The sequence below is a fragment of the Rhincodon typus genome, chromosome 16, assembly GCF_021869965.1.
Source record: "Rhincodon typus isolate 14 chromosome 16, sRhiTyp1.1, whole genome shotgun sequence".
NCBI classification, from domain to species: domain Eukaryota; kingdom Metazoa; phylum Chordata; class Chondrichthyes; order Orectolobiformes; family Rhincodontidae; genus Rhincodon; species Rhincodon typus.
This window is the reverse complement of record NC_063347.1, coordinates 60,299,286-60,320,238: the sequence shown is the minus strand read 5'-3', so window position 1 is coordinate 60,320,238 and position 20,953 is coordinate 60,299,286. Positions and strand designations below refer to the sequence as shown.

The following is a 20,953-nucleotide window of genomic DNA, read 5'->3' as shown; positions in this document are numbered from 1 at the left end:
AGACACTGCCCAGCTCACTGACTCTTCAATCCTCAGACACTGCCCAGTTCACTGATTATGCAATCCTTAGATGCTGACCCTTTCACTGACTGCTCAGTTATTGAACAAACCATTGTTCTGCTCTGTGATTTACTCCTTTGATGTTGAATATTTGAAAAATTCTGTCATGATTGTAGTAACAACTTGTTTTTGACATAATAAAATGCACCTTGTGCCATTTCTCAAGTGATAACTATTTCAATCCAAATAGCAATGGCTGCACCTTTTTACTTTCCAACTATGTCTCTATTATCCTGTGCAATAGCATGTTGTGCTCATTAAATGAAATACAGCACTACAATATTAAGGTTTTAGACCAGACAAGGGAGACTTAACAGTGCAAGCTTTCAAGCCTATAGACAGATTGCGTGTCTACCCTTGAGGTCCGATTAAATACAAATATTTATGTAAAGATATCAAAGGGATCCACCAATAAAGTTAAGATTGGGACATTCTCTGAATTCAGTTACAATCTTATTTAGATTGCACATGATAAAGTTAATTACATTGGCTTGGGAGGAGAGAGGGATCAAAACAAAGTGGAAATAAATTATCTTGTCCATTCTGTATATTTATGCTCTAAACAGTGCAAGTAAAACTGCTATCTCCTCAAAGTGCGCACTATTTACATAACTATATGTGGGAAGATATATAACCACAGTCTGTTTATTATTTAAATCACAATCAGCCCAATGTTAGAAAACAGATATTGCTGGAGAAACTCAGCAGGTCTGGCAGTATCTGTGGAGAGAAAGCAGACTTAACGTTTCAGGTCCAGTGACCCTTTTTCAGAACTGGACTCAATGTTATCTCTGCTTTCTCTCCACAGATGCTGCCAGATTTGCTGAGTTTCTCCAGCACTGTTGGTTTTTGTTTCAGATTTCTCGCATCCGCAGTTCTTGGTTTTATTTTAGCTCAGTATTACATTGTGTCGATCTGCTAGTGCGCTCACGATACAGCCTATGGCTAAGCTGGGAAATCAGCTATTCTGTCAAGGGGAGAGGTAAGGCAGTTTCTCATGAGGAAGGAAATCAGTATCAAATTTGAGTCCTTCCCATCATCTTCTAGTCTCGTCTAATGCGTTGACAAGGATCAGGGAACCCCCAACCTGCTTCCCCATTAACAACAGGCACCAAGTCATGTTGGCCTTCAACATTTGAAGATCAGGACCTGTAACCTGTACACACCTGAAAAATGAGTGGCAAACAGCAGCTAAGGATGGAGTGTGGGTTATAGGTCACCACCACACTGGCCCTCAAGAAGTGAGAGAGAGAATGAGAAGAGCAGAAGAAATAGAAAAGTCATAAATCTCCACAGAAATGAAGGAAAACAGAGCACACTGTGAACACCAGCAAACAGGAAACAATCCTTGAAGTGGAAAAACTAAAAGGAAAATAATTATCATTTCTAGTTAATACGCATTCCATTGTCTTGGTGAAAGTTGTAGTGACATGATCAACCATATATATTACAAAGCAATAAAATGTCATGCTCATTAAATGGAGCGTATACCTGGAGCTACAATCTATTAAAATCAGGTAACAGAGTTTTAGTTGTGGTTAGGCTCAAACAGGGTGGGCTGCCTTAAGATCTAATCTTGTCCTGCTCTTTGAAGTGTCAATTATACCATCTTAAAAAAAATTCTTTATTTGGTTTGACTCCAGAAATAGCAAGGCTCAATTTACAGCATGCTACCGCAACAATGTAATATACTTACTAATAAGCTGTCTTCTTGACCGCTTGCTATTCTGTGTGCTGCCCCCATATCACTCCATGTGTTGCTCCCACGCTGCCTCACATGAGGCTCCTTCAGTGCTCCATTCTGCTCCCTCAACTCTCCCAAACAAAGCAAAGGACTATGGCAGGATTGTCTTCCAATGTGACTCCCGTTTTAACTCACCACCACCTTCTCAAAGGCGATTAGTGATGCACAACACATGCTGGCCTAGTTCGTACTGTCCACATCCCATGGAAGAGTATATGTAAAAAAAAAAATTCCTGAAAATTAAAATAATTCCAGATGCTGGCAAAAACTAAACAGCAATAAAGAGCACAGGAACATTAGGTGTCTCATGATTAAAGTTTGGGTATTACACATCAAAAAAGAAACACGTCAAGTAAACATAAAAATCTGTGCTTTTAAAGTTTTGTAAAGGTATTTTTATTAGCTCATTCTGGGAGTCACTGGCTACCTCAATATTTATTGCCCATCCCTGGAGAAGATGGTGGTGAATTGGTTTTTTGAATCACTGTAGTCCTTAGGGTTTAGATTCACCCACAGTGCTATTAGGGAGGGAGTTACAAAATATTGATCCAGCAACTGTGAAGGAACAGTGATATAGGTCACAATCAGGCTGTGTGTGGCTTGGAGAGGAATTTGCAAATGATGGTCCTCTCGTATCTGCTATCCTTGTCTTTCCAGATGGGACAGGTCATGGGTTTGGAAGGTACTCTCAAAGAAGCCTTTGTGAAATTGTTACAATTCAGTTTGTAGATACTGCCTCTCTGTGTTGGTTGTTGGTGAATGTGAAGGTGGTTGATAGGGGGCCGATCAGGCAGGCTATTTTGTCGTGGACGGTGTCGAGCTTCTTGTGTTGATGGAGCCTCTCTAATTCTGACAAGTAGGGAGTATTCCTGACTAGTGCCTTGTACGTGATGGACATACTGTGAGATGTCATACTCATCTCCAAATTGCTCACCTGTGGCCTGCTTTTATAGCCATAATATTTATATGGCTGGTTCAGTTTTGTTTCGGAGTGTTGAAAGTGGGGAATTCAGCTATGGTCATGCTATTGAATGCCAAGGGAGAGGGGATGCTGTAGTCTCTCAATTGGGACTTGTGTCACGTGCCTTTTACTGAGAGAGGGAGAATACTATGACTGAGCCATGAGTTGTTAAGAGAAAGATGTGATCCATCAATTACTATTTCAGTTAAATAAATCTGATATAAAAAGCTGCTGTCAGTAATGGTGACCATGTAACTACTGAATTGTTACAGAAAAAGTTACTGAATTGGTATAGAAACTCATCTCATTCACTATGTCCTTCAGATCTGCCATCCTTGCCTAACCTGATCTACACTTAACTCCACCCCCAGTGTGTTGACAATGAACTGCCTGCTCAAACAGTAAACAGACCATTCAATTGTCAAGTTGCTGCCACCACCACTCTCTCTCGAGGGCAAATGTACTGGCCTGGCCAGTGATACCCAGCTTCCGAGGTTGAATGAAAGAACTCCTGGTCTAGGCACCTGATTGTAGAATTGAACTATTAACTCGAGGTCTCAAGGTCTGGAATTCCACCCACCCCCAAACCTCTCCTCATCTCTTTCCTCATTTAAAACTTGCCAGACCCATCTCTGACCAAATTTGTGATCATCCACCATCATCACATCTTATTTGGCTTGGTGCCAGATTTTACTTGGTAACAATCTTGTGAAGGTTTCCGACATTGAAGGCTCTGAAAATATAGGTAGTGGATTAGGGTGGCACGGTGGCTTAGCGGTTAGCGCTGCCACCTCACAGCACCAGGTACCCAGGTTCGATTCCACCCTTGAACAACTGTCTGTGTGGAACTTGCACATTCTCCCCAAGTCTACATGGATTTCCTCCGGGTCCTTCTTCATTCATGCTGTGCATTAAAGCAGATGCTAATATTGTAACCAAACCTTCCTGTCCATAGTGCATCTGAAGAATGTGACTAGTCTACTTTGACATCATTCAAAGGAATAGAAAGCAGGCCAGACTTAAACAGCTGCAGTGTTTAAGTCTGAGCAAATTATTTGTTTTTCAATCTGTGATTCTAGTAAATACTTGGAAAAGTTAATCAGTGCCATTTTTCCTGGGAAAATGGATGCCTTATTAGCACAGTGGGATATAGCTTAATTAATGATGCTTCTATTTTCCAGCAATCACCTTGGTGCTGTTAAGGCCACAATGAAATGTGTTGCTATTGACTTTGTATTTTGACTGAAAAAACAACAATATAGTTTGCAGTCCAGCTTTAGATAGAGGAAATCTATTTCTGGCCTTAATTTGATAAGGGCTTGAGTAGGAAAAACTGACAGGAAACCAAGTGTCAACTGTGAAAAACAGACATTGTTGCTAGGTAATGTTTCTATAATCGCTGTCTAAATTAGATTTAAAATAATTGTCACTTGGATTCTTTCCACAACTTATCTTGCGACATTATTTAGCAAGCCTTTGGCCTACCTAGAACTGGTCAGCCATGGATAATGACAGTTCTCGTTCCTACAGTTTTTTTTTAAAAATAAGCAAACATAACCCTTATATGAGTCAATTCATTATTGAAAAAGTGAAGCTTATTACATAACATGTTAGCTGTAAATAGAATAAGTGTTAAAAAAAAAGGGTGCAGATATCATATTCAAAAATCAGTCCAATGTTTGTGGCTTTTTTGAGGCACGAATGGAAAGTAACCCTTTAAAGTCCACAATAATGTGGAATCCACTGAGAGGAAGTTCATAGATGGAACTCCTATCCAGAACCACACTTTCAGTTGTTGGATTTCTGGGAGCAATGCTTATAAACGTTATATTAAGTTGTAGGTGCAGGAATAGAAAGAAAGACAGACCTGTGCCCACCATTCTTCAACAGACAAATATATAAAGCTGTTTCAAAACAAAACAATATGGGATCCTTTGCTTCATAAATGGAGTCATGGATGTTTTTAACTCCAAGGGTGGATTGGCCCATAACTCGGTGAGGTCAAAGCCCTAAAAACACAGGCATCAAGTCGAGCACCTGACATGATTCTGCCAACTTCCAGGTTTAACTATGGTGGGTTTCCCTCAAAGCTGTCAGATAAGTAATGTTGATGTGAATATCCGTCATTAACAGAGGATTTAACCTCGCATTCTGGCTTGATCAGTCAATGCACAGGTTCCTGAGCTCTTAGGAAATTGTCAGGGTGAACTTGGCGTGAAGACTGTAGAAGCTGTGTTTATTCAGGAAATATCCAGGCGAGGAAGCCTTCAAAGAGTGAAGCTGAATAATTGCAACTCTTCCCGAGTGAGAGGCTGATGGTCTCAGCCCTACTTCTGTGGGTGTCTTTTCACTGTTTGACAAGTTATTTCGAGCTTCTTGGAATGTTGTTCACATTTAAGTGGATTTGCCTGCTGTCAACCTCTACCACAATATTGAGGTTTTTTTTAGTTCATTCACAGGATGAGGGCGTCGTTGGCTAAGCATTATTTATTGCCCATCCCTAATTGCCCAGAAGGCAGTTAAGAGTCACCCACATTGCTGTGGGACTGAAGTCACATGTAGGCCAGACCAGGTAAGGATGGCAGTTTCCTTCCCTAAAGGACATTAGGGAACCAGATGGATTTTTCCAACAATCGGCAATGAATTCATGGTCATCATTAAATTCTTAATTCCAGATATTCATTGAATTCAAATTCCATTTGCCATGGTGGGATTCGAACCCAGGTCACCAGAACGTTATCTAGGTCTCCGGATTAACAGTCCAGCAATAATATCACAAGGCCATCGCCTCCCCCTGTAAACAGGGAGAAACTGTGGTCAGGGAACCAGAGGGCACAGATTTGAGCTAATTGGCAAAAAGGTCAGAAGGAAACTAAGGATTTGTTATGATATGAAATGCATTACTTAAAATGTTGGCTTAAGCAGATCTGTAGCAACTTTCACAAAGGAATTGGCTGACTACTTGAAAATTAAAACATTTCAGGGCTCTTGGGAAGGAGTGTTTTGTATACAAAAATTGAAGTTTCCTATCCAGAATGTGTAATATGCCAGGAAGGGCTGTGATAATGCACTGTGAATGAATAATTACCCTTGTCCAAGTCTAACTTTTCAATGTATTTTTAGGCCTATTGCTACAGATACCGTTGTGCAGCTCGCAGTCAGAACACACCAGACAGCACTGCCTCCAATCTGGGTTTCCGCTGTGCTGCTGATGTTCTGCCAGATTACCTGAGGTGAGCTGGCTTCTGGAGAGAGCCAACAGGAAAACAAGTGTCCAAAGTATTAGCGTCCCTGAGGATGGAAAGATGCTGAATACATGTCATGATGGAACTTGCCCTTACAGCAGTCAGCCACTGGAGCTTAGTGGACATCACCAATAAGCTGGTGAATGTCTCAGCCATGGATTCCTGCAATCTTTCCACTTAGATGGTTTCAATTTAAAGGGAGAGGACAGGAGGCTTGAAATGTGTTTCTTGCAAGAGTTTCAGCTAACACTTCGGGACTTACTACATCTGGATTCTGTCTTTGTTATTGCTAAAACAAAATTAACCTTCTTGATTAGAAATGTTACCAAATACTGCAAAGTGAATGAACTCAACAAGGCTGCTTTGAAAAGTATTTTTTCACCAAACTTCCAGTTGATGGTTTTCCAAGACCAATCTTTCCACAATGATATCGAAAGGCCTATAATAGAGTTTGCTTGTTTCTCAAACTGTTTTAAAATTTCTGTAAATAAACATCACATAAGATCATTCTCAAATATTGGACTGAGGTGAATGGCACAGAGTATTTTTGTATACAGTTGTAATGTAGACAATACATAAAAACAAATAACTTACATCACTATACCAAACGTTCTTAGCATCTCAGAGTACATCACTAGCAATGAATTTGAAGTGTAGTCAATGTTGTAATGTAAAGAGAAACTGTAGCCAATTCTAGGAAAAATATACAGGCATTGGAAGCAGTCCAGGGAAGGTGTACTAGGCAGACTGGTCTATAAAAGAGTTTGAGTAGACTGGGCTTGTACTTGTTGAAATATAGAAGTATGAGAGGCAATCTTATTGAAACACATAAGATTCTTAGAGGACTTAACAGGAAAGATGTGGAATGGTGGTTTCCCCTGATAGGAGAGTTTAGAACCAGACAGCAAACCTCAGAGTAAGGGGTCACATATTTAAGACAGAGTTGATGAGGAATTTCTTTCAGAGGGTAGTGAATCTACGGTATTCTTTACCACAAAGAATTGTTCAGGCTGTATTATTAAGCATCTTCAAGGCTGAGATAGATTTTTAATCAGTAAGGGAGTTATGGGGAAAGCCAGGAAAATAGAGTTGAAGATTATCAGATCAGCCATGATCTCATTGAATGGCACAGCAGACACGATGGGCTGAATGGCCTACTTATGCCCCTGTGTCTTATGGTCTTAATTTGCATGTAGCAAGCTCCATACACAGCAAGTAAATAAATTACCATGTAATCCATCTTGGCCGTAGTGGTTCAAGGGTATGTGGAAATAGCTGCAGCTCTAGCCAAGCTGATCCATGCATCTACTTGACAAGGCAGAAAAGTCCCCAGGAATGTCCTGTCTACAAATCGAATCTGGTAAATAACTACCCATTAGGTCTACTCTCAATCATCAGCAAAGTGATGAGAGGGGTCTTCCACAATGTTATCAAAATGTATTGATTCACCAGTAGACCTGCTCGCTGATGCTCGGATTCTTCAGTTCTGCCAGAACCACACAGGCTCCTGACCCTATCCCAGCCTTGGTCCAAGTACGGACAGAAACACTGAATTTGTGAAATGAGGTGCAAGTGACTGCCCTTCAGCAATGGCTGAAGGCAGCAATTGTCTAGCTTTGGCCCCACGGAACCCAAAACAACATTGAAGTCAAGGGCAGGAAGGCCACACACTCTCCACTGGTTGCTAACTAACACAAGAGAAGATGGTTGTGGTTGCAGAGATATTGTTGCAGGAATTCCTCAGTAGTGTCCTAGACCCAGTCATTATCAGCTGCTTCATCCTTCTGTCCATCAAAAATGGGGAGATTTGCTGGATATTGTGCCATGTTAATTCAATTTATGGCTGTTTGCATAATGAAGCATTCCACATCCACTTGGAGAAAGAACTGAACAAGTGGTGAGTAACACTCACACCATACAATTGGCAAGCAATGACCATCTTAAAAAGAAAAAGTGCGACCACTTCCCCTTGACAGTCATAAGATCATAAAGAGGAGAAAGAGTAAGTCATTTGATCCATCAATTCTGCCATGCCATTTAAGATCTTGGCTGATCTGATTGAGACTGTAACTACCTTCCTGCTTGTCTTCCATAAACTCCCTTGCTGATCAAAGATCTGTCTGACTTAACCTTGAAAATATCCAAAGTTGTAGTCTCTGCTGCTCTTTGTGAAGGAAATTACAAAGACGCCCTTATTTTTGAACCATGTCCTGGGGGTCTAGATTTGCAATGAGAGTATTTACCCTGTCAAGCTCCCACTTCTAAACTCTAACGAGTATCAGCTTTACCTACACAACTTTTCCTCGTAAGACCTTCAGCCTAGGATTCAACCCAGTAACCTTTCTCTGAACTGCTTCCAATGCACATATATCCCTGCTTAGAAAAGGAGACCAAAACTATACACAGCATTCAGGTGTGGTCCCACCAATACCTCGCAGTGTTGTAGAAATATTTCCCTGGTTTCATGTTCCATTGCTCGTTTTCTAATTAATTGCTGTACCTGCCAGTCACCTTTATGTAATTTGTATAGAAGGATTTATATTGCAGTATACTGCGGTTTTCCTTATTTCAAATAAATTCTGACCATTTTTTCCACATTATGCTCTACTTGCCATTTTTTTTTTGCCCATTCATTTAACATATCTTTATCCTAAGCATCACTGAAATAGAAACTCTTGGTGAAGCTTTTCATCTCTCGCTCATCAGGATAATTTGCAAGAAATATCAATGTAAAGGAAAAAGATCATTTATACTATACAAGAGAAGAATGCTGGTTGGCAAGTGGACTCTAATTAGTTACCATCGAGATTGCACCAGTTAATGATGACTCACATTTAACTACCAAACTTTGTTTGAATTTTAAACCATGTGGGTTGACTCCAGTTGGTCAAGATGTTGATCTGTTAAATGAATCTGAGAAGGTCTCTTCCCTGTTGAGTTGAAACAGGCGCATTAGATGTTCATAATCTTTCTGAATGTAAGGATCATGGCCTTGTGTATTAATGTATGTTTCACAGTATCTAATGACTATTTGTGTGTCTTTGTCCTTTTTATATCATCCCATTGCTTGCTTTCTTTGTATCACCAGCAAAGTCAGCTACAATACAGTGTAGCTTTTCTAAGTCATTAATATTGACTGCAAGTATTTAAGGCTGTATCACTGATCCTTGTGACACTGCACTAGTGACAGTCTGACAATCTGAAAATGACTCATTTATCCTGTCTCTGTTTTCTGTTACTTAGCCCATCATTTTTCTTGCTAATATATCAGCCTCAACATCATGACCTCTTGTGGCACATTATTGAACGCCTTTTATAAATCTACATTTACTCTATGTCCACACATTTATCCACCCTGTTTGTTACATCCTCAAAACACTAATAAATTTGACAAGCATGATTTCTCTTTCATAAAATCAAATTGACTGCTTGCTTGTATTATGATTTTCTAAATTTCTTGCCCAATAATGCATTTTAGTATTTTCCCCAATGACAAATTTTAGACTTACTGTCCTAAAGTTTCCTATTTTCCTCCCTCCTATTGAATATTTTCTTATATTTGCAGTTTGCCAATCCTCTGCGACCTTTCCAGCAGCTAGGCAATTTTGGTTTACAATTTATGTATTACAGGAAATACACATCCATGGTGAAAACCATCAGGTCTGGGAACCTGTCAGCTTTTAGGATTTTGTGAAATCATTCCTGGGATGTAGGCATCGCTGGTTAGGCCAACATTTTTGCCTATCCCTAATTTCTGTGGAAACGTAGTGGTGATCTGCCTTCTGGAAACATGAGGACACCCTTTAGTTAATCCTATTTGTTTTTCCTAGTACTTTTCTCTAGTGATCATAATTGTTTTAGTTCCCCCTCACTTTTGGTTCTTGATTTTTTTATTATTCTTGAGATGTTTACAATGTTGTCTATGTTGAAAACAAATATAAAATACTTATTCAAGTCTCTGCCATTTCTTCGCTTACCATTTTTAATTCCTCAATCACACCCCGTCCTCAAGGGACCAACTCTTGAAACCTTAGCTACTCTTTTTTTCTATACTTGAAGAAGTTTTTGCTGACTGTTTTCAGTCTTTTGCTACATTTTTCACACACTGTCAATTCCTCTGTCGTTTTTTGTGATCCTTTACTGGTTTTTAAAATTTCCCAAACTTCAGGGCTGCCACTAACCTTTGGAGGATTGTTTATCTTTCTTTCAATTTGATATTATCCTTAACTTCCTTTGTGAGCCCCAGCTGATGTACTCTTTCCTTGGCGCCGTTGTTTCTCAACAGAATATGTCTTTGTCGAAAGCTACGAAATATTTCCTTATATATGTACCATTTCTTATCTACCATTTTAACTTTTAAACTACTTTCCCATTTGTCTTTAACCAACTGTTTATTTACGCTATCAAATGCCCTTATTTAAATTTAGTACGGCATTACCTTCACAGGATCCATCAGCATCATCGTTCTATGAGTTACCGTTGACTAGAAATTTAACTGGGCCAGTCACATAAGTAATGTGGCTACAAGAGCAGGTTAGAATATGTCTTGTGTGGATGAATGCTGCTCGGACAACACTCAAGAAACTTGATGCTATCTAGGACAAAGAATTGGATTTGCACCTCATCCATCACTCCCTTCACCAATGATACTCAGTAGTAGCACGTGTGCTGTCTCCAAGATGCACTGCCAAAACTCACCAAGACTTCTTCAACAGCAGCTCCTAAATCCACATCCTCTACCATCTAAAGGAATATGGAAGCACACACATGGAAACACCACCATCTCCAAGTTTCCATCCAAATCACACACATTCCTGATTTGGAAATGTATTGATCTGTCCCTTCATTTTTGCCAGGTTAAAATTCTGGACGTTACTACATACCACCACTCATGGAGTACTTTTGCCATATGGATGTAGTTCAATACGGTAGCCCACCACAATTATCTCAGTTGCAATTAGAGACAGGCAACAAATGCTGGACCAGCCACTTCCTACAAATGAATTTTTAAAAAATACCCTGTTTGTATGAGTATGATAATCTGGGTTTGATAACATTAGAGATAACTCATTATCTTTTCAAGAACATTATATTTGCCTTTGTTGTGTTTTACGTTTTTGTTTCTCAATCTTTTAACCAAGAGAATTACTCCCAAGGTTAGCAATCTTCTTATGTAATTATTTAATATAATCTTACATGCTTTTTTGTTCAAAATTATCCTCTCATGGGATGTAGGAATCACTGGCAAGGCCTGTATTTGTTGCCCATCCCCATTTGCCCTTAATCTAAGCGGCTTGCCAGGGTATTTCAGAACCAATCACATTGCTGTTGATCTGGAATCATATGAAGGCCAGATCAGGTAAGGACAGCAGATTTCCTTGCTGAATAGGCAATAATGAACCCAATGGGACTTTATGACAATCAATGATAGTTACATGACAACATTATTGAGACTAGTTTTCAATTTGAGAATTATTAATTGAATTTAAATTCCACCAGTTGCCTTTATGGGATTTGAACCTACATTTCCCAGAACATTAGCCTGGATTAACAGTCCGGTGACATTATCACTACAATATCCTTACAATTAAACTTATCTGTGTTCACATTAAGCATTTACATCAACAGTAATAATAAAAACATTTATAATGTCAACATAAATGTTCTCATTATTAACAATGTCATGCTTTAATTGCACCTCCCATCTCTGATACATCTGTCATGCATCAGTTTTGTGTCTCACCTTATCAGCGTCACCGATAGAGAAACCCCCACACTTAGAGTCATAGAGATGTATAGCACGGAAACAGACCCTTCGGTCCAAACCATCCATGCCAACCAGATATCCTAAATTAATCAAGTTGCATTTAACAGCATTTGGCCCATATCCCTCTAAACCCTGTCCATTCATATACCCATCCAGATACCTTTTAAATGTTGTAATTGTACCAGCTTCCACCGCTTCCTCTGGCAGTTCATTTCATACACACAGCACCCTCTGCATGAAAAAGTTGCCTGTCAGGTCCCTTTTACATCTATACCCTGTCACCTTAAACCTATGCTCACCAGTTTTGGACTCCCCTACCCTGGAGAAAAGACCTCAATCAACTCATCTCCACGTTGTGTTTTACATTTAATATGAATAAATTATGCATATAGTGTCATATTTTGCCTGATCATGAGTGAAAAGAAGAATAGATTAGTACAACTGACCTAAAGCTTAGTTTTAAGGATCCCCTTCGAAGAGGAGACAAGTAGAGAGGTTTGGGGCAGGAATTCCAGAATTAATTTTTTTTTAATTCATTCACAAGATGTGGGTGTCGCTGGCTGGGTGCCATTGATTGCCCATCCCTAATTGCCCAGTGGGTAGTTAAGAATCAACCACAACACCCTGATTCTGGAGTCACATATAGGCCAGACCAGATAAGGAGAGCAGTTTCCTTCCCTAGAGGACATTAGTGAACCAGATAGTGACGACAGTCATTGGAATCTTAATTCCAGATTTTTACTGAATTCAAATTCCACATCTGCCATGGCGGCATTTGAACCTTGGTCCCCAGGTCATTACCTGTGTCTCTGGATTAATAGTCTAGCAATAATACCATGAGGCCATTGCTTCCCCTGATAGATCATAAGCAATAATAAAACGAAGTATTGTCTAATAAGGACAGAGTGCATGACCTTAGAATATTAGCAGAAAGACATGGGAACACTGTGGCCTGATTATCTCTTCCCGTCTAACCCCATTTCCCCTGAACACTGCACTCAGCTTTGACTGCCCCTGTGCAATATCACAGCACATGCTTCTGTTTTGCTTGATCTCAATGACTATTTTTATTAAGAGCATTGAGTGCTTGTGATCCGATTTTTTTCTCTGGTAAGATGAGGCACATGAGTCACAACAGCAGCAATCTAACCATTCAGACTGGCTCCCAGCATGTTTTATTCACTTTGTACCTTCTCACAGTTGGGGCTCAGCAACTGTTTCAAGCGACAGGACTAGCAGTTTAAACAAAAGTACTACAGAATAAATAAGTGGATATTAAAGTTGATAATTGTTCAGAGTTTTATTCGCTTGTATAAAAGGGTTACTGAAGGTGACAGTAGCTCATTAAAATCAGCTATCTCCCTGGCAGGTAAGAATTACACTGCAGAGTTCCTTGTGGCCCTGGCTGATTATAAATGCATGTTTGCTCTTCAGTACCCTTTACTCATGTACTCAAAATACTGTTTTACAAATGAACGCCATTGCACATCTGAACAGATCCAATAGAATTTTCACAGAAACACTGTTGTGCTTTGGCGCTGCAATGTTGTGTCCCTGAGTATGTGACATGCTCCCTGAAGGGAGAAAGGCACCAAGATTGACTGTCACAACCTTAGATTGCCCCAAAGCACTCTATAATGAAGTAAGCACTGCGTTACTACTGTAATAGAGGTTTTTACAAGCTTTTGCTGGGCTATCTGCAATGTGCCAAACATCTCAGTTGGCATCCTCAGCAGTGCCCACCTGCAGTGAAGATCCTCTGCAGCAGAGGGTCCTCACCATCTTGGGAGTTGGCAAACAAACCTTTATTTCCCGTCACTTGCCTGGGGCCCTGCCGTGCCTGCATGACTCACCACCAGATCAAATGGCAGGGGTTCTTCAGCAGTACTGCGCTGCTGCTCTCTCTGTCTCCTCCTCCATATTATTATTAAATAACACTTCCCTTTAAGGGGGTAGTTTGCCTTTAACAAGAGCTTGCTGGCAGCATCACGTGGTGTTGAGACACTGGTGTTAGCCCCAACCATCCCCCTACAATCATGTGGAAAGACGTCTTCAACCAGTTTATAAACTGTCCACCTAATTCTGAACCACTGGGCCCAATTCATTATTGCGACCCTGCTGCCCAAAAAATAGCGACATAAATTTCTTGTCAAGCGATCCTCATGGCTATAAAATCTCGATACTAAAGACCTACATTCAGCATGTTTTGTTCACTTTTGGCTTATAGGCATTGTTTGAAATTGTTCAGTTTCTAGTCACCTTCAAGAAGGTGAAGATGAGCGAATTCAAATGATTGCTGTCCAATGAGGAGTGCGATTTTATTTGGATAGAAGTCCTACTCAAAACATTCCATTAAGCAGCTCTATTCTTTACAAATGAATCCAGCTCTTGTTGCTCAAGGTGTACACCAGATGATGTTACTAAGCTGCGCGCGCACACACACAAACGTACAGATGCACACACAGAGTCTGTGACAAACTTCGATCTGAACTTTGATTAATTCTATTCAAGATAGAACACAGAGCCAATCCTATATTTGACTTCAGCACCCTGGCCTAATGAGGAATAGGCAATCTAACCCGATGTATTTGTGGTTGGGTAAGAGTGTTGTCATCAATCCTCCTTCCTATGCTAAGTTTAGGTCTTATTTGGTCAGCAGTGATAGAGAATAAACCACCACTGAGTCTTAATGAGATGAGGCACTTGTCTTACACAGGAAGATGTCGTTTATTGTACAATAGCAGTGGAAACAAGCAACAAAGACTATCAGGAGCCAGTGGTGACACATCTGTTTCCATCTGGACCTGGTGCTAGTCTGCTTCTTCTCTACCCAAAGACTATGTGACATCATCAGAATTGATGGGGTTAACACAGCTTCAACATTAACTCTTTCAGAGCCACTACCTTAAAAATACAAGCCTGCTTACTATCCATTAACCCCTTCTGGAAAGCATGGTTATGCAAAGACAAGAGGAGACAGCTACCATCTCCCAGTTAAGTGATTTACCAAACTTTATTTTAAACTAGCCTTACACTTGAAGAATGGCCTTTTGGGTGAAACACTAGAAGGCTGTCAACAAAAAAGGAGCAGCTTCTAGGAAACTGAAGATTATTAAAAGAATTTCTGTACTGAGAGAGTGTGAAAGGAGCAGAATACAGACTGCATTTACTTTGCTATCCATAAGAGTTAACCTGGGAGTGAGGGAGGCTGATGAAGTTGGCAATTGTATAAATACCGGAATTACCTGGAGACGTACCAACAATTTAATCAAGGATGATGAATTACATGACTATTTTCACAACTGAGGAAGCATATGAGAACTCTTTGGAAGATGGATTGTTCTACTTATTTCACTTTTTTTTTTTTTTTAAAAAGCCTTTAACTTAAATTTTCTTCTTCTCCTCCCCGCTGTTTATGTCTCCCCGGCTGAGAGCTTTGCCTTCTTCTCATTCAATCACTACTGATGTCGATTAGTAGGTGCAGCTCACAGTGTTGAGGAAGAACAAATTATGCTGCAGATCACAACTACCAACAAACACACCGATAATACATAATAGTGCACGTTGTATGATCATATGAAGGGTACCGACCCTTGAAGTGCACAATATGCAGTTCAGCCATGGATGCGGTCACATGATGACAGGCTCCCTGCACTGAAGCACACATACTGGAGGTTATTCTGACTGCATATATTAGGTTTGCAGTAAATTAACCCACCAGAAATCTTCAAGTAAAAGACTCCACTAGCTCATCTGTGTTACATTTAGAAAGCACAAGAACCTTTTTACTGTTTGATTGTCATTGCAGTCACATCTGGGGAGCTACAACCTCAAATGATTGACACCATTCCAAATTATTTTCATTTGCTCTCCCGGAGATGTTAAAACCGGTATTGATAGTAATTATAATGGCTGCATCACTGCAGTTGCATTCATGGAAATCCCAGGCACTCTGTTTGATTCAACACCTTTGGGCCATTTCTTTTCCTTTCCTCAATCTTACCAGTAAAATAGGCTAAATCTTTGGGAATTAACCCTTAAGTGTCTTGAATCTGATTTAATGCGAAACGTGTTCTCAAACTGAAATCCAAAAATCTTGAAATGTGATACTCACTTTTAATGAACTGTAAGAAAGCATTGTGTGGTGTACTATGAACAGATTAACAGAACTAAATAAAACTATACATTTTGTGATCGTTTTAAAAATATAGTAAACTGCTCAACAAAAAAAATAGGCTGTTATAATCACGTGACTGAGCTTAGCCGAGAGCAGCAGCTCCTGCACCCCCCATCCCCCACCCACCTACACATACCCAGCCAAACCTCACCCCCAACCCCCCGACACACACACACACACACACACACACCTTCACCGCCCAAAGAACTTTGGTAACATGGCTCCAAAAGACAGCTAAACCCTACTGTTTTTCAACCATACATTTTGAAATAGCAGGCAGTCTGTCAATGCTGGTGGTGAAAATAGAGATTTATTTTAAAACTCACAATCTGTCATAAGTTGTCAAAGAGCCATAGAAAATGATATTATGATTTCGCAGAGTGGAAGCCACTAACTGACCATTTTTTGAAAAAAAACTTGAGGCCACATTCCAATGATGTGAAATCATAACGTCAAAAATGGCTGAACATTTGCATCATGCTACCTGCTAAACATCTAAAACACTGAAGTTGAGATGACTAGCTGCCAAGCTTCAATGATTCCCTTGAAAGAGAGTGTGAATGGCAGTCATCTCCTAACCCACGAGCAAAACATCCCAACAAACACCAGGATACTGAACTGCATGGGGACAAACCACTAGATACAAGCACTTGGACAACAGGACTCTGGTTATAGAAGGAATGGCAATCAGTCTGCCCTCGCCATAACCATATTTGGGTTACTGGGCAGTTGCTAAGATATAGTCATGTTACAAGCCAGCTTTTCAACATCCACATTTCCTGTGCTCCAAATGCAGTACTTATCATATGAAGCAGTATGAAATTAAAAGAAGGGTGATACATCATGAGCATTGCACACAAAATGCCACAAGTAATTTCTACAGATCCTGAGATACCAGACGCTACCATGCAGAACAATGCCAGAATAAGCTAAACAGTAGCCATTAACTGAGAGATGAAACCTGGTTAATATAGCAGAGCTGACCAAGGGAATGGTATTGTGGTTTAAGCAAAGTTCAACTGCTTCTTACCAATACTTCATGCAGCACCACCTCGCACACCCACTAACATGCACTCAGTGCAGTCTTCTCACTTCCTTGCACTCACATGTACCAGCACTAACAGCCATGCCATCCACTATTTCCTACCCCACACTCCCCCACCACCTTTCAGTTGTTACAGGAGAACACGGCTCATAACAAGGCAGAGTGAGCCCTTTATCAGTGTGGGATACCCAACATTCAGATTCTCACCACCCCCCACCATGAGAGAATCCCGTGCCTCGCAGGAGGACACTGAAACTATTCATACAGGGATGCAGAAACATCCATGTCCTCCTAGACAATAAGTACCACTCTGCATGTCACTCACCCATTAACCTTGTCTCGCAAATCAGAGCGGGTACCTGGTGAAGTCAGCTCACCACTAGCTCCAAGGGGGGTCAGTTAGCTCAGTTGGCTGGACAGCAGGTTTACAACACAGAGTGATGCCAACAGGGAGTGTTCAATTCCAACAGCAGCTGTGGTCACCATGAAGGACTCTCCTTCTCAACCTCTCCCCTGACCACAGACAAGATGACCCACAGTTTAAACTACCACAAAATGTCTCTCTCTCTCTCTCTAATGACACAGCAGGCCTACAGTCCCTTGGGTCTATGGTGAGTTTACCTACACTTTAGTCCATAATTAGAAACACACAAAAAAAAACTGTTTTATATTATTTTGCGCGTTTACACTTACTTTTATTTTTTTTTTAATATGATGATATTACATTTACTTTCCTATTTCATTTTTGTTTTCTATTTTGTGTCTCAGTCCATTTACCTCAATGGTCTTGCTCATTGCTTTCCCCATCTGCAGGAACCTCAATGGAAGACTGAGAAACAGAAAACAGGCTCATTTTCATCATTCCACCCATCCCCATTATCTCTCAAAGCACAACAAATCTCTGTACATGATGACATCACCCCCAACAAGTCACAATGCTATCCAGTATTCACGGTCACCACCACTGGTCAGCCCTATTTAGGCTTCTGCGATACAATTTTACGCTGCTAAGCTATTCCTGATCAGATTTGTGTGCTTCGGTTGTGAATTTGTGGCATAATTTTGACCCAGTTGCTCTCACTGTGCCCTGTACCAGCAGTTAGACGTGAAGAGAACATGGTTTCTCAAAAAGAGGTTAATGTTACAACTTTAAATGGGATCTCATGATTCTGGTTCCAGCTGAGTGAACTACTTTGCAAATATATAACAGACTGAGCTGTAAATGGCCTGGATATTTTAGTCCCCTCTCATGGGGAGCTGAAAGTAGAGCTCACTGTTATTAATAGAATATGGGACAGTATCTAATGTGTCCCATTAATTGAATAACCCAGTGCCCCACATCTCTTAGATACAATTAGCAAACAATTCCAGCCACTCAATTATATCAAAAAGAGAGTTACAATTGTATAACGCCACATCACAGCACTTCGAAACAAGCTTTACAAAACAATGAATGGCTGTGAAGTTCACATTAACTATTGGTCCTAGAATTGCAATACTAAACGTTGTAAACCACATCCAGAGACTGTCAAACTTATACTGTATAATTTAAAAACTCCCCCTACCCTTGCTGTCCCAAATTGAGTTATAAATTATGTCATCGGGTTAGATTTCAGCAATAGATTGCAGGACAATAAGTTTCTGAAACCCTTGTCCACAACAAGATCAGCAGAACACAGAGTACATCCTTAACTTGGAGGGGGATAAATTAAAAACAAATCTGTCGAAACAATATTTCACTGAGTGTGTGGTTAATCTGAGGAACAGGCTCTCTAGGGAGATGGTAGAAGTAGTTATTATTGATTCATTCAAATGCAAATTAGACAAGACTTTTTTTTCCCAGAAAATAACATTTTGGGATGTAATTTGAAAAATTACATGGTGTAGTGTGCTTGGAATCAAAATGGTCACTTTGGACCTGGAGGGTGAAAAGTTCAGATCAGATAATACCATGAAAAACTGAACAGCATCCTCAGATTTCATGTCACACACCACCTTGAACAGGGTACCCCCGAAAGTGTCAAATGGCATCACACAACCCTACGAGCTAATTATGGTACCCGCTCTCTAAATTTGATCCATGTAGATCTGTTGAACAATTCACATGTTACTCACCAAAAAGTCACCTCTAACAGGGACACAGCACAAACATTATTATCTAACTGACAGGTCAAGTCATTTTGAAGAACTTGCACTGTTGCAAAATATACAGAAATAATTCATTTTTTTTGTTGGATGTGTTGTGAGTTCTTGGATTTGACAGGGGGTGTTTTTGCATCCTCAAAGGACTTGATGACTTCATAGACTAGAATCCTTACAGTGTGGAAGCAGACCATTCATCCAACCGAGTCCACACCGACCTTCTGAAAGGCATCTCTCTCAGACTCACCCCCAACACCCACACTATTCCTGTAACCTTGTATTTCCCAAGGCTAATCCACCTAGCCTGTACAACCCAGGGCACTACAGGCAATTTAGCACGACCAATCCACCTAACCTACACATCTTTGGACTGTGGGAGGAAATCAGAGCACCGGGAGGAAACCCACGCAGGCATGGGGAGAACTTGCAAGTTCCACACAGAGGTTGAAGTCGAATCTGGGTCCCTGGCCCTGTGAGGCAGCACTGCTAACCACACTTGTCCACACAAAGGATGCAGAAGGCTATGGGGGGAGTTGGGAAGGCACAGCAGCAGCACTTCAAGGTCTGCAGCATTAGAGATGAAGCAGAAGCTGTCAAGAGGACAACGGTCATCTGTATATTGCCCCATGGTAGCATACAACCATGAAAAGTCCTTCAACAATACCCTGTCCCAGATTATCCAAGGGCCCTGTAGCAAATTCAGAGTAAGTTATCAGAACCCAACTGTATTTCTTATTCATTCAAGGGATGTGGGCTTCATTGGCTGGGCAAGCACTTATTGATCGTTCTGAGTTGCCCTGGAGAATCTGGTGACAAGCTGCCTTCTTGTACCACTGAAGTCCATTGGGTGAAGATACACCCTCAGTACTATTAAGGAGGGAGTTCCAGGATTTGACTCAGTGACACTGAAGGAACAATGATATATTTCCACGAAACTGACACACAAACTGTATGTTACATCTGGCCTGGTTGCAGCCACTCGTGCGCAGTAACCCACCATACACTGATCCGAAGTCTATATTGGTCTTTTTTTTTCTTTATTCATTCACGGGATGAGGGCGTCACTGGCCAGGCAGCATTTATTGCCCATCCCTAATTGCCCAGAAGGCAGGTAAGACTCAACCACGTTGCTGTGGGTCTGGAATCACATGTAGTCCAGACCAGGTAAGCATAGTAGTTTTCTTCCCTAAAGGATATTAGTGAACCAGATGGGTTTTTCAGACAACTGAGAATGGATTCACAGTCATCATCAAATTCTTAATCCCAGATATTTATTGAATTCAAATTCCACCATCTGCCATTGCGGGATTCGAACCCGGATGCCCAGAACGTTGTCTGAGTCTCTGGATTAACGGACAAGTCATAATACCACTAGGCCACTGCCTTCCCATCTGGGTGTTACATGCAATGCCAATGCAAATGACCGTGTCTGTGTCAGAGCTGAGCTGATTCTATCACTCACTCCACTTCCAGACGCTCTTGTGGCTGGGCAGGTTGTTGTGCTTGGCTACCTGAAAGCAGGAAATCACAAAGTGGCTGATCGAGGTGAGGAACGGTAGTTTGTGGGTTGAAAAGTATGAGAAGCATGGTCACACCATCCTCAGCTTGCTCATCAAGCACAATAACAAGGTGAGCATGAGCTGGGTGTTGAGAACAGGCATAGAGCAGAGTGATACCATCACTCTCAATACTCTAGGTGAAGCTGGGAACGATGGGCTTGGTCACTGCTGGCCCTGCAATGCCGAAAGCCACCTCTTTGATAGTGCTGATGAAATACAGGTGCCCTTTCCTACATCAGTTCTGCCCTAGTTC

General features: G+C 40.8%; 1 long non-coding RNA gene across 1 annotated transcript in view; it reads left to right on the top strand.

Moving 5' to 3' along the window:
• Positions 1–8,607, top strand: part of LOC125485120 — a 16,775-nt gene extending 8,168 nt beyond the window's left edge. The window contains exon 2 of the long non-coding RNA XR_007263896.1: positions 5,889–8,607. This is a non-coding gene — a long non-coding RNA (uncharacterized LOC125485120). The remainder of the gene's footprint in view (positions 1–5,888) is intronic.
• The last annotated feature ends 12,346 nt before the right edge of the window (positions 8,608–20,953 follow it).